General features: G+C 41.4%; 1 protein-coding gene across 1 annotated transcript in view; it reads right to left on the bottom strand.

Annotated features, from left to right (window-relative positions):
• The window catches only part of LOC126471540 (uncharacterized), a 572770-nt gene that overhangs the window by 260598 nt on the left and 297273 nt on the right, over positions 1 to 14899 (bottom strand). The gene's annotated exons all lie outside the window — the stretch shown is intronic.

The following is a 14899-nucleotide window of genomic DNA, read 5'->3' as shown; positions in this document are numbered from 1 at the left end:
ATAGAGCTGAAAAGTTTCCGCTTTTCATTTATGTTAACCATAGTGAGACCACGAAAAGACGGTCAAAGGAATGTAGCAATATAATTTTTTGAAGTAATTACAGCCTTCTCATGTAGAAAAGGCAGGACTCGATTTTTAATTCCTCAGAAAGTTACGTCCAAGTTTTGATCTGAATCGAGGAAAGTATGTGCAAGGCTCCTGATAAAACAAATTTTGACCATACAAAACGAGCAAGTGCAATGTTCGTTTTTTTTCAGTTCTTAGAGTAAATGATCGTTGAATTTGGTCATTGTGCACAATGATAATACCGTCACAATGACAACAAGAAGCTCAGGTGTACACCAGGTTGCATTTATTACTAGTTTGTAGCCTAAAAGTTGTAGGAAAATGTAAAGGATCTTGAAATCTATGTCAAGACTGAGATTAACAGATAATTATTTGCTCAAATAACTGATGAAAACCACAGCAAAAATTAAGACACGACAAAGTTCTCTAAAACTCAAATAAAATTAAACAGTGTGGGGAGGTACCAAACCGTACAGACGGCTCTATCGAGAAGGTACTATAAAATCTGCCTCATCTGGGGAACTCGTGAAATCAGAATCAATGAGACAACAAGTTGCGAAAAATTATAAAAAAATTAAGCAACACAAGTTGTGTGGCAAAATTAGTGACGAACTGCTCAGAATGTGGATTGCGCTATTGCAATTGCGAAACTTACATTTCTCCTAAGTCAGCAAACATTACACCCATCACTAACAAAAGGCAGCTGGGAAATGGGAGATCCTCACGCAAGCAGCGCTTTGATGACCATGTAACATAGATCTCGCTCCAATACTCTCTACTTTCAAAAACATTCTACATGGGGAGACCAATCAATGCTGTTGACAATGTGATGTACAAGAGTATCACTTATTTCATGAGAAAATAGGGAAACGCTACAGAACTTCCCACTCTTGGCGTACAAAACGCACCATAAGAAATAGTAGGTTGGTACTGGGATGGAGCAGTGTCTCATCGATTAGTCGGCTTCTTCGCGCCTAGCACGGTGGCAGGGCGACTCAATTCGATTGAGTACATCAAATTTTGGAGCGTAAGTAACACATCTTCCCGCGCTGGCCGGCAGGCGTTTCGGTGTCTCGTCCTTTGATGTCCAAACAGAATAGGTAACAATGTCGTGATCAGTTATTCTCTGGGGATGGCACTGGCGACACGCCGCCTTTTGCTCACGCCTGGGGGAGGCTCTGTCTGCTAACAGAAGCACAAAGCCGGCCACAGCCTTACTTCCGCAAAAACAGCCCGGCTCCCAGGGGACCTTCTGCCTTCCTAATGAGATTCACTGATCGCCTGGTGTCAACAAAGGGGACGCAGAGATCACACTGGCAGAAAACCTTCCCAGCGAGAAAAAGCTAAGCTTTCCTCTTAGATAATGTTCCCAATACACCCTAAATACGTAAAATTAACCTCAAAATGTTGGCAAAAATGAAACAATATCACAAAGTGATATGTGACAGTAATGTCGCACCTTGTACCTCCTGTTAAAGATTTATTTCTGTTATATACATCAATTACGCTAGTTAATTACAAATTATCCTTTCCTTGTACCAAAATGAAACAGCTCTTGTAGCTGCAGTAATTAAATTTATCTCACACTCATTATCATTGACACTGTAGAGTTATTGAAGTTTGTGAAACCAGAGAAGAACTAACTGGACTTCTGGTTCTTTTTCGCCTTCCAATTCATCTGTGACCTATTTAAATGGTTTCAGGATATCCACTATTCTTCCTGCAATCTCATTATCATATCATTGTAACCTGCAAGCATAATTATTTTCTGCCAGCACAGCAGCAACTTACCTTATACAGAGGTTGTAAGGATTCTAGCTCAGTGTACAATCTGTACCAATGAGTGCTGATGTCTTGTTTCAAAGATATGCAGAGACCACTTTTCTTCATGTACCATACCCACATTTGAAACTGGTTATTGCTTTTGTAATGTTCGGGACGTAATTTAACAAGGATCAGTCTTTATCGAAAGAGTAGCTAAGTGCTCTATTTATACAATGAGCAGCACAAGGAACTCTTTCGTGATTTTCCAAAGCTTTCATTATATTGGCATCGTCGGCGGAGACAAAAATGAAACATTATACGACATACCTGGCGAAATGTTTCACACAGCCATTCTCTCTTGACTCTTCTATTTCTTTCATAAAACTTATTATTGCCTTTTTAACGTCCAGGAATTTAGTTGTAAATATAATATTATGTAATGAAATTCATATTGCTGTTATAGGGGTTTAGTGTTTCATTGTGATGGATCCATTTCGGCTAGATTGTCATCTTCGGACCATCTGCGAAAGTTACATAATATTTGTAATTTATTTTATTATAATGTTGGTTATCGTATTTTCAGATATACAAATTTTGTGTTTTCGTCCATATATCATCTGTGGTCGTTGTCCCTCTGTATTCTATTACAGCGTGATGTAGATTTAATACTCTTATGTTATAAGCTGTTTTGTGTTTTTCTGCTGTTAATCGTCCTGTCTCTTAATTTTTGTAATTTGACGTTTTATCGTCATATTTGACAGACTGACAGTTTTGACGGTTTGCCAAATATGCTGTATGGTTACAGCTGCTATGGTGTGTTGATGTTATAATTTAGGGCTGCATGTATATGATCTTTGTAATTGATGTGTCAATGGGCAGTTGTTTGTGTTATCCGTAATCTTTGGTTAGGAATTCAATAAAATTATGTACGAAATATTTATGTTTTAAATCCGCCATAATGCGCATCTAGACCTGTTAAATCTTGATCTAGTTCTTCAAACTCTTCACCAGAAGTAGTACTAAATGGTCCTCATATCTTCAGCACACACTGGAACACACTTTGCTGCTATACGTATTTTTAACACTGCCGGTAAACCTGAAGGACCTGTGTCTATGTGAGATTTCTTACAACCGTGTTTCTGTAAATGATTCGTTCCCAACTAGGAAAAGAATAATGTAGGAAAGTTTATGCACGATGCGTACCCAGCAGACTTGCTGTTTTCGTCTACAAGCAACAGAAATTTATACCATATTTCACTTTTCAGACCCTCCGCTTTGTCAAGGGGTATTCATTGGTTTCAGTCTTACTTCTTACTGCACTGGCTATCTCACGCTGCCTTATTACAGACATATACGAATGAGAAACCTGTGCTGGATGAAGTGCACGGATAAATACACATTTATAGTCTTTGGAGTCAACCATCGCCTAAGACTGGGTCATGACTTACGCTCGGCCAAAGTAACTGGTGCAAGCAGCCTATCCAGTTAGGCTGTGCACGTCCCAACTCGCCCTTCGTGCTCATTTACTCGGTCATCTAGGGCTCTGCTGCAGATCAATTACAAATTTTAAGTGGGATCACTATCTGCTTGTGCCTTCATGATCCAAAACGAATCTCATCTGTCATTTAGAGGTAATCTCTGATAATTTAATTACTTACAGTTTATCGACAACGAATGTTGCAAGGCGTTTCTGGCTCGAAATATTGATGACAGATATTCATACAAATACCTGTCTATGGATTACGGTTGCAATAAATCATTTTCCTACTGTATGATTCCGACCTCGTGTCAGGAAAATGCATTAATGCCGTGGTACTCGGCTCGGACGTGACCTGTAAGAGTCACGGTAGTGGAGATATTTTTATCACTGGAACCTTCTCTCACCTACCTGTAACTTTTAATAGGTATCCCCACCCAGCCGAAACTGTTGATAGATACGTGCAATGGTGCTCATAAGAGGGGGCACTTACCCTCACCGCTCCCTCCAATCTAGACTAGAAGGTTTTTCATTACAAAATTCTCATACATTTCTAGAAGTGAGAGGATAACCATTAATTATCTGGGGTATAATAAGTTTTTTGTGTCACCTATGACATTTAGTTCTTCTGGCATAGCACGTCTCGAAAGTGAGGCATTCATTTATATCAAAAATGGTAATTTCAGATAGTCTTGTCTCCCCCCCCCCCTTACCTCCCCCCCACTATAGAAAAAATTGTCATTCCTGCGGACGGCCGTGGGTATCTGAACCATACATTGACATTGCATTCTTTTCTTGTTTTCAGAGAACTAACAGACCAGTCTGAAGTGCTGAATGTAACAATGTAAAAATGCAGATATCGCTGGCACTGTTAGCTGGGATATCCAACGGAGTGGTTTCAGAAGCTTGTCGGAAAGGCTGCCTCTCTTTGGGGATATGTGAGAGTTGTGTCGTATGTGTATTTATAGAGTGTAGGTGAGTGGAAGACATACGTGTTTAGTATGGAGTTTGTATTGTATGATGGCGATGCTGAGAGAAGTGAGAGGGTAAACCTGGTACAGGCAAAATAGCCTCCGACGAACGAATCACCATCAAATATGTCACATGCCCTCAATTTGTGAGACACAGCGGACAGGTTTGGAATTTAATCCAGAACATTGGCTCAAAGACTGGTGCACAGTGAATTTACGCCACCACGCTTTTTCCCTCACCAGCCAAGTACACGTAGTGAAAATTTCGTCTACCACCAGGATTCGAACCGGCTTACCTCCAACTGGTCTGCATGCAACCCACGTAACGCAACTGTCTTGCAGGTTTCTGGTATCTTTTGGGTACAGTCGTTAGACTATGTGAAATGGTTATGACAAATGAACGCTAGAGAACACTGATCTGTATGGCAATAACTCCAGAAGTAAATTATTACCACGATACTACAGGTGTCAGCGAACACCTTACAAGAGATCCTTAACGCTTTTAAACTGAAATTCATTACCATACAACTCTCATTAGCATCTGAGAGAAATAATGCCCTTAACTCAACCAGAAGTGCATACTTTCCGCTTTTAACCTGCCAATGCTTGACTGTTAGCCAGGCAGCCAAACTGCCGCACATTAGCAGCAGAAAGGGCAGGCTGCTTTACTCCCACCCAAGGCAAGCTGTGCCAACCCTAGCAGGCTACAGGAGTCTTGCCTGCCTGCCCGTCTTCCCTCTGTGCTACGCTGTGTACCAGATTATTCAATATGCTTTCACTGTGGTTTTATAAGTAGAATTCGGAAGTTGATGAAAGTACCCGAGTATCACAAGACGAGGCTCAGTGAAATACATATTCATTTTGTGTCATTGTAGGCCAGAAAACACTGGAGTTTATTTGCCCTTTTTTCATTTCTGCGTCTTTCGGGGTGATTTATTTATTTCGGTATGAATGGCACTCTCTACAGTTTCACCCTCTTTTGACTAGTACTGGCTATTCTCAGTTCGAATCATCATCAGGTGACCTCTAATGCATGGTTTCTGTAGTAATGAGGACCATCTCTGATGAAAGTCGAGATCCTTTGCACCTATGATCCTGAAGATGTCTATTATTCTTCAACGCCAACTAAAGTAAGCTTTTGGAAGTCTAGTTGCTGTAACCTTAGTGTGTTCGAGCCAAATTGATACCAGTTACACCAATTTTAATTACCTTTTGCAGGATGTGTATTTCGGGTTCGCTGCAGCATTCATTCTAAGTGGCCGAGATAGTTCATTCAGAATTCCCCAAATGGGTTTTAGCAAACACGAATTTCGTTTTTCATATTATGCTAATCAAAAAGTACATGTGCGAAAGAAGAAGCTTTTCTTTCCTACTAAGCTTTTTTCGCACTATGTTCCATACCAGCCGGGCGGAGTGGCCGTGCGGTTCTAGGCGCTACAGTCCGGAACCGAGCGTCCACTACGGTCGCAGGTTCGAATCCTGCCTCGGGCATGGATGTGTGTGATGTCCTTAGGTTAGTTAGGTTTAATTGGTTCTAAGTTCTAGGCAACTGATGAGCTCAGAAGTTAAGTCGCATAGTGCTCAGAGCCATTTGAACCATTTGTTCCATACCACAGGATGTAGTTTGTAATAGCCACCGAGCCACAGTTTTTTCCTATTTCAGTCAACGTTTGCCCTAAAGTTAGAAAGTCCATATACTGCTAATGTGCCTCAAGTCCTTAGCACACATCCCCACACACTTGTCAGCCATTAAGTCTTAGTCCTCTTTCAAAATATTTACGGAGTGAGGAAAAAAATGGTCAGATTTGCAATCATGTCGCGATATATTCGAAGTTCCTAATGAGTGTTTAGTAAGTTTTTATACAAAAAATGGCTCTGAGCACTATGGGACTCAACTGCTGAGGTCATTAGTCCCCTAGAACTTAGAACTAGTTAAACCTAACTAACCTAAGGACATCACAAACATCCATGCCCGAGGCAGGATTCGAACCTGCGACCGTAGCGGTCTTGCGGTTCCAGACTGCAGCGCCTTTAACCGCACGGCCACTTCGGCCGGCAGTTTTTATACAATTTGCATTTCGAGAGACCTGTTGATTCATTTGAAGCCGCCTCATAAATACACAGCTTTTCCCTACTGGACTTGCGTTCTATTTCGTGAGTGGTATATATTCCACAATTCTTAATTTCCCCTCAATCTCCTTTAAATCTGGTATGTTCATTTTGCCGCTCCTACCGTTGTAATAAATGAGCTGCAGTGAAGACTTCTACGTCCGCAGCTCGTGGTCGTGCGGTAGCGTTCTCGCTTCCCGCGCCCGGGCTCCCGGGTTCGATTCCCGGCGGGGTCAGGGATTTTCTCTGCCTCGTGATGACTGGGTGTTGTGTGATGTCCTTAGGTTACTTAGGTTTAAGTAGTTCTAAGTTCTAGGGTACTGATGACCATAGATGTTAAGTCCCATAGTGCTCAGAGCCATTTGAACCATTTTTTTGAAGGCTCCTATGCAAACTTCTACTTGGCTAGCCACGTTTGATTGACAGCGCAACCTGTTGTTAGGTGTAGCGGGCCGAACGGGTCCCTTGGATCTTGCCAGGCTAGCGGAAACCCAAGCTGGCCTGCTTTGACCACCGTGCTCCAGTGCACATGTACTCTTGTGTCTTCGTTGCGGCAGGTTGGGCTGCTTTAATAGATGTAAGGGCAGGCAGCCTGGAAGGAAAATTTGCGAGCCTCTGAACTCAACCACATAAATTATTCTGTAATCCTTTCCCAAAACTACGTTATTTTGCGAATAAGATATTTTTCAAGAATATCTGGGCTCCCTAAGTTCTATGATAATTCGATGTATTCTTCCTCTCTAAAGGGTTTTCCAACGACGTATTAACCGTAGTTTGCATAAACTAGTTAATGAACTAACCAGTTAGAAAGCAGCGATTAAAAACGTCAAGTGCTCTATGGAAACCTCCCCATGAACAACGTATACTACTATTTTCACTGTATTCATGATGGTCCGTGGATCTTGTTAGCTAACACAAGGTGACATCAAAAATCATGAGCAGCTAATTGTGTATGTTTTTGAACTTTAAAAGACATTACCAACTGTTTTTTTTTGTGGATATAGATACAAACCCAGTATCTATGGACAATGCCAAATGAGCAAAGATTTCGGGTCTGAGCGAGAATCGAACACAGTACTGATCTTCATTGCTCACTAAGCGTAAAGAGATACAGACCATTTTTCACAAAATACCATGCTGGCCGCTGTGGCCGAGCGGTTCTAGGCGCTTCAGTCCGGAACCGCGCTGCTGCTGCGGTCGCAGGTTCGAATCCTGCCTCGGGCATGGATGTGTGTGAAGTCCTTAGGTTAGTTAGGTTTAAGTAGTTCTAAGTCTAGAGGACTGATGACCTCAGATGTTCAGTCCCATAGTGCTTAGAGCCATTTGAACCATTACTAATATCAGCTAGTAAATCTGAACTAGAAATTACATCTACATCTACATGGATACTCTGCAAATCACATTTAAGTGCCTGGCAGAGGGTTCAACGAACCACTTTCACAATGGCTCTCTATTATTACAATCTCGTACACCGCGCGCGGAAAAAACGAACACCTATATCTTTCCGTGCGAGCTCTGATATCCCTCATTTTATTATGATGACTGAAATATGTGTACTGGACTGGGACTCCTATCCTGTAACTGTTGTCAAAAAAAAAAAAAATGGTTCAAATGGCTCTGAGCATTATGGGACTTAGCATCTGAGGTCATCAGTCCCCTAGAACTTAGAACTACTTAAACATAACTAACCTAAGGACATCACACACATCCATGCCCGAGGCAGGATTCGAACCTGCGACCGTAGCGGTCGCGCGGATCCAGACTGAAGCACCTAGAACCGCTCGGCTACAACGGCCGGCGAACTATTGTCACTGTTAACTAATCATAAGATAGGTTAAATAAGGTAATAAACTAGAAATTAACTAAAACCCCGTCAGAAGAGGCCTTAAGAACCGAGTGGTACCGACCGACCGCCGTTTCACCCTCCGGACGTAGGCATCAGTGGATGCGAATATGAAGGTGCATGTAGTCAGAGCACCACTCTCCCGGCTGTTGTCACTGTTGTCAGTTTGCGAGACCGGAGGTGCTACTTCTCAATCAAGTAGCTGATCAATTAGCCTCACAAGGGCTGAGTGTATCCCACAACAGCGCTTTGCAGATCCGGACGATGACGCATCGAAGTGCTAGCCAAGCCCAACATCGCTTAATTTCGGTGATCTGAAGAGAACCAATGATACCACTGCGGCAAGGCCATTGGCAACAAACTTGAAATGACGTGACGTAAAGTTTTGTGTTAGACGAGGATTCTAACCCAGCACCTAATAGAATTGTTAACAAAGCACAATCAGGTGTTAGATACTGTTACTGTTTCAGCTGCAGCGCAATGTTCGAACGTGCAATGACGAGATGCCTTCCCATGATTGGAACCTGGCACCTACCGTTGTTGCTTTCTAGAGAAAATGGACTGTTAAATATAGTTTACTTTCACCATTAGCGAGATGTGCGAATGTTTGAACTAGAAATAACGTAATTAAGAGTTCACTGATTACTGGGGATAGAACGCCTCACGTATCGTCATTGTTTACACTCGAAGAGACGTTAACTATCGAATTCTTTTCACCAGTCGTTAGTAGTGACACGTATGAACTAGAATTGAGGGGACGTTCTGTGTCTTACTGTGGTTCGAAACCGTTCCATATCGTTACAGTTGATAACGACCGAAAAGACGTTAAAAATCGAAATTATTTTCCATCAGCAGTTAGGTGTACTCACGCTAGAGTTTGGAAACGCATGATGAAAATTTTTGTCCTGGATTGGGATTCGAACCCAGATTCACACCTTAAGTGGAAACATTGAGGAGTTTGTAATCTGACAAGGCAAGGAATTGATGGAACTATATCATCTTGAAGGGATCAAATGCTGCGAATGGGAAGATCCGAGTTCGAAACACTGTCCAGAACCGATACACTCAGCAGCTCAGGCTCAAATAAAAATGGAATATCTGACCTGTGACGTTGCATGGCGTCTGGTTCATTACCCAAATTAAAATTGCAAGTGAAGAAAGATTGCTAGTGACAGAGTTTCTACATGCTGACACTTTCGATGTTTTCGTGGCCAAACCTAACATCTAGTCGGTAGCGAAAGGAAATCACGTTTAATGTGAGTTGGGAACCACGGTACAGACTTACTTTGCTCACTTGGCGTTACCAGAGGTGAATAGGATCTGTTTCTTTCTTTCTTTCTTTCGCTTACGCCATAGTCCCGCAGCGATCGCAGGGTCGGCGCGGTTACAACGGATTTGGCAATGTTAGTGTTAGGGATGGCCGGATGCCCTTCCTGCCGCCACCCTGTACCCCCCAGGACGGAATCAGTGTACCCCAACTGTCTGCGTCGAGTGTAAATCGTGAAATAGTGCGGACGTGTTGCAAATGTCTGCGACGCATGTAACTGAAGCGGAACGTGGGGACCAGCTCGGTATTCACCTAGCAGGATGTGGAAAACCGCCTAAAAACCACATCCAGGCTAGCCGGCACACCGTCCCTCGTCGTTAATCCGCCGGGCGGATTCGATCCGGGGCCAACGCGCCTACCGGAGCCCAGGAAGTAGCGCGTTAGCGCGCTCGGCTACCCTGGCGGGTGAATAGGATCTGTTTCTGCCTGTTAAAAACCATAACCTGAAGTGGGAATCGGACCCAGACCCTAAGTACACATACCTCACACGGACCTACCATCAATCCAGCAGATCTCCAAACTCCACATATGGCAGCGTCGTGATTTTGCTGTAACGCGAGTGCCCCACCCTGCACAAAATTTCTGACTCCCTAACTCCCTGGAGTGGATTACAGAATGTTCAATACATTCATTTCCTTGTTCTATTGAATCGCCATTAACTAGCTCTTCAACCACGCAGTGCGTACATTCTACTTCATTTTTAATCAGTGAAATAAAAACATATTATGGCCATTTTCAAAAACTGCTAACACTGTAGGCAACGGACATTTGCGCGAGTAGTGTTACCTTCCATTTGAAATACACTGCTGTACTATCTATTCGTGGTAAGCATCGTATAGTGCAAAAGAAAAACTAAGATATTGATCCCAATTCCGTTATTTAGTATACCACACTTCGTTTGATTGCCAACAACATCAATCTGTTGGAAGCTCAGAGATAATTTACTTCATTTTCTGTCCCGAAAGCAATAGCAAATCCGTGGAAAAACCTTTCCACCGAGGAGCTTGTGGCTGCATGTCTTGATCAGAACGATGTCTGCTATCTGGCGCTAACCAAGAGCCCAGGAGGTCGCGACGCATCGTACGTTGAGCCTATCTGCAGCTACAGCTACATGATTACTCTGCAATTCACAGTTAAGTGCCTACAAGAGGGTTCATCGAACCACCTTTGTAAGTAGACTGTTTCTGTTTTCTTATTGGTAATGCCACGTAGCGCTCTGTATGAAAATCACTGGCTGTGCTGTGCGCAGTCTGTAGCTAGTTTGCATTGTTGGCTATTGTAGTGTTGGGCAGCTGGATGTTAATAGCGCGTAGCGTTGCGCAGTTGGAGGTGAGCCGCCAGCAGTGGTGGATGTGGGGAGAGAAATGGCGGAGTTTTGAAATTTGTAAGACTGGATGTCATGAACTGCTATATATAATATGACCTTTGAACACTATTAAGGTAAATACATTGTTTCTTCTCTATCAAAATCTTTCATTTGCTAACTATGCCTATCAGTAGTTAGTGCCTTCCGTAGTTTGAATCTTTTATTTAGCTGGCAGTAGTGGCGCTTGCTGTATTGCAGTAGTTCGAGTAACGAAGATTTTTGGTGAGGTAAGTGATTTGTGAAACGTATAGGTTAATGTTAGTCAGGGCCATTCTTTTGTAGGGATTTTTGAAAGTCAGATTGCGTTGCGCTAAAAATAATGTGTGTCAGTTTAAGCACAGTCTTGTATAAATTTTTGAAAAGGGGACGTTTCGTATGTCGACCCTTAGCCGAGGATACCTCAGTGGAATCTTCTGATTTTTTTCTTGTAGTTTGTGTAATTAGTGTAGCCTTTGTTTATTGCTAGCGCGTAATTGTAGAGAGAATCTCCTTTGTAGTTGCAGTCTTTCATTGTTGTACAGTAAAACAGTTGTGAAATGCATGTAGATTTGCACCAAGTATTTCGCAGCTGCGCTTGCAATTAAGTAGACATTATTTCCATTGCTATGTTATCTTATTTTGCTCTTCAAATTGTGCTTTTCTGTGTTATCGTGTGAAATATTGTGACAATTATGGCGTGTGAAAAACGTAATACTAGGCTCCAAAGTAAACCGAGAAATGACAATGAAGACGAAAGCAGTGTGTTAGCGCCACCGTGTAATGAATTAACTAATGTTCAACATAGTAATTTGGTAATTGTGCATACGGAAATGGAGCGGGCGGCAAACAATGGCGTAGGCAGTGAAACAATTAGTGAACAGGGAAGCATTATCGATCGATCGCTCGGCAACAGCTCGCCTCAGGAATCCGAAATGACAGGACACAATTTTGCAAACACTGTAGATTCAGGTTTTGCGTCCTCACCGTTTTCTCAAATAAGTCAAGACACATTTTCTGCTTGTCAAAATGTGAATGTTGCCGGTGCAAATGCACTGCCGAAAAGCGTAGAGGAACAGATTCCAGACACTAATGCATTGTTATTACAGCTAATGCAACAAATGGAACAAAATCAGAGACAAACATAGCAAAAGCTTCAAAAGTTAGACACAATGGAACAACACCAGAGACAAACACAGCAACAGTTAGACACAATGGAACAAAATCAGAGACAAACACAGCAAAAGCTTCAAAAGTTAGACACCACACTTGAACAAACACGTGAAGATTTAACTACTGAGCTACATAACATTGAATCGAAATGTCAAAAAGTCTGTAATGAAGTAAAAACACAAATTTGTGAGCATTTTCAACCTATTTTTTCGCGGCATGAAAATGCATTACAGAATCACGAAGCAGCCATAAAAGAACTGCAAACCATTGTTCATGAAAATCACGACACCTTGCAAGCTAAAATTGACTCAGTTGCCTCTACCGATTTGGTTACGCAACTTGCAAAACTCAGGAAAACTTAAAGGACACAGTAGATACTCTGAAACTTGGTTCAGAAAAACACACTGAGGAAATAAGTACACTATCGGAGAAAGTAGCCGAACTTTCGGATCAGTTCACTAACTTATCTACAAAGGTAGATGATGATATGAATGACACAAGACCTGTAGCCATCACAGACACAGAAGAGTATGAACAAATTAAGAAATTCAAACAAAATCAGAATCAAATTAATACGCAACACAAAAGAGAAATCCGGGAAGTACAAGATCAGTTGGCACAAGTAATACAAAAATTACATATTTCAGAGGACACTCGCACTCCAACACGGGAAGAGGGACTTAGAAATACGGAACAACCACAAAATAATAACACAGGACACTTCGGAAATTATGAAAGAAATTGGCAAGGCACACCGAATTTTGAGATGGAACCGCCGAAACGACGTAACAATGACCGACATGCGACTCGCCGACATGATGATTTTGACTATAAGCTGTTCATTACTACACGTAAATTCAAAACATTTAAGAATTCTGGCAACGACATTCATCCACAAGCATTGCTCCATCAATTCTCTCATTGTTTTCCTCCCAACTGGTCGTTATAACACAGATTAGAATTTATGTGTGGCTACTTAGAGAATGAACCAGCTGTAAGAATGCGATCGGTCATTCACGATTGTCACAGTGAAGGACAATTTTACCATGCCTTCCTCTCAGCATATTGGTCTCAAGCTACACAAGACCGAGTAAAACATAGCATCATAATGATGAAACATTTCGAACAATCTGAATTTTCCAGTCTTGTGAAATATTTTGAAGACATGTTGCACATGAATCAGTACCTGTCAAACCCATACAGCCCCTCAGAACTCATCCGCATTTGCTTAATCAAATTACCTGAACATTTACGACATATTATTTTGGCAGGGCGTTGCAAAGACGATATTGAAGCTTTTCAGGGACTCTTACAAGAATTAGAAATTGACACAGACAGTCGCGGGATGCGAAAACAGGAAAACAATCACTACAGGTCACATCCGTCACAATTCCGTGACGACAGAAACAATAACTGGACACGGCAAGTCTATTCTTACAACGCAAATCGTGACCAAAACAGACACTACCCATATGACAACCACTGGCAGAGTAATAATAGTTACAAAGAGAGATCGCATTTCCGTAGTAATTAACATGACAGAGATTACCATAGAAACAGACAATATGGGAACAAAAACAATTATTATCACGGGAGACAGAATAACTTCAGACGCAACGGTCCACCGTGCAGTGATAATTCAGGGAGAAATTCTCCACCACTTAACCGACAAGAAAGAAACTACAGGAACTACCGACATGACGACAGACGATATAATCGTAACGACAGACTTGAATTTCATCAGAACTGGCGAAATTCAAACAGAGCAGGGCACTCTCGACAAGGTGAATTTGTAGAAGTTAGGTCTCCTAATCCTAATAACGACGCGTGCCAACAAAGAAACAGACAATGACTCGCATCGCAGGCAGCCAAGAGCGCCGGCTGGGCTTGAGAAAAATAACATAGACGCTAACCTAGAGAAAAATTCCAGTGTTCCTTATCGATGTATACCGCATGATAATTGCGTTCAGGTTGAAACTCTGCGTACTAGGAACAGTAAAGAATTACATTACATTTCACATGTAAAACCGTTTATTGAAAGATAATCTGCTTTTTAACTTTGTCTTTGCCATATAATTTTTCACGTTACATTACTAGTATGCTTGTCAGACTTAGAATCTGTTAACATGCAACAATGTTTGAAGTTAAATATCCAGTCAAGAACCAAGAGAACTTATTGAAACAGAAATTACGAATGCATTGTTATAGTGAACAGGCGTCACAGTGTTATTGTGTGTGTACATTCTTGCTTGTTAGTTGCATGATTACGTAATGACTATAAGGCTTACATACTTAGAACATATACTGGTACTGCTAATGAGATTTTAATGCAACATTTTGGTTTACTTGAAAATACATTCTGGATTTAAAGTACTTTCTGTGAGATACCAAACGACACAGTGGTTAGTTTATGTGACAACTACATGGTTTTATCATGACACTACTAATGAGTGACAATTTACAATGTTGCTTTTGCGGTGTTTCTGTTTTATATCTGCACAGTTTTTCTGCATTATTCTGGAAAGTAAAACATGTTTTAGTAGTAACTTTTGTGGTATAGTGTAACGACAATTATACGTATAATAAATTTTTTTCTTTATGAATTTAGATAAATTAATAATAGCAATGTGTTGAATTTCTTTTTCGATTCTTTTCGTGTCATGTTAAAGAAACTGTGTGTAACTTTTGAAACGAATATTATTATTTCTGTTAGATTTCAAATAATGTGGTAATCAAAGGGAAGTGTATTTAGTGTTAAAACTATTGTAAGATGTGAAAATTGTAATTTATACACTTGGTCCATACGTAGGTAATGCGTTAGGATATG

The sequence above is a fragment of the Schistocerca serialis genome, chromosome 3 (assembly GCF_023864345.2).
Source record: "Schistocerca serialis cubense isolate TAMUIC-IGC-003099 chromosome 3, iqSchSeri2.2, whole genome shotgun sequence".
NCBI classification, from domain to species: domain Eukaryota; kingdom Metazoa; phylum Arthropoda; class Insecta; order Orthoptera; family Acrididae; genus Schistocerca; species Schistocerca serialis.
This window is presented reverse-complemented; position numbering and strand designations above follow the sequence as displayed.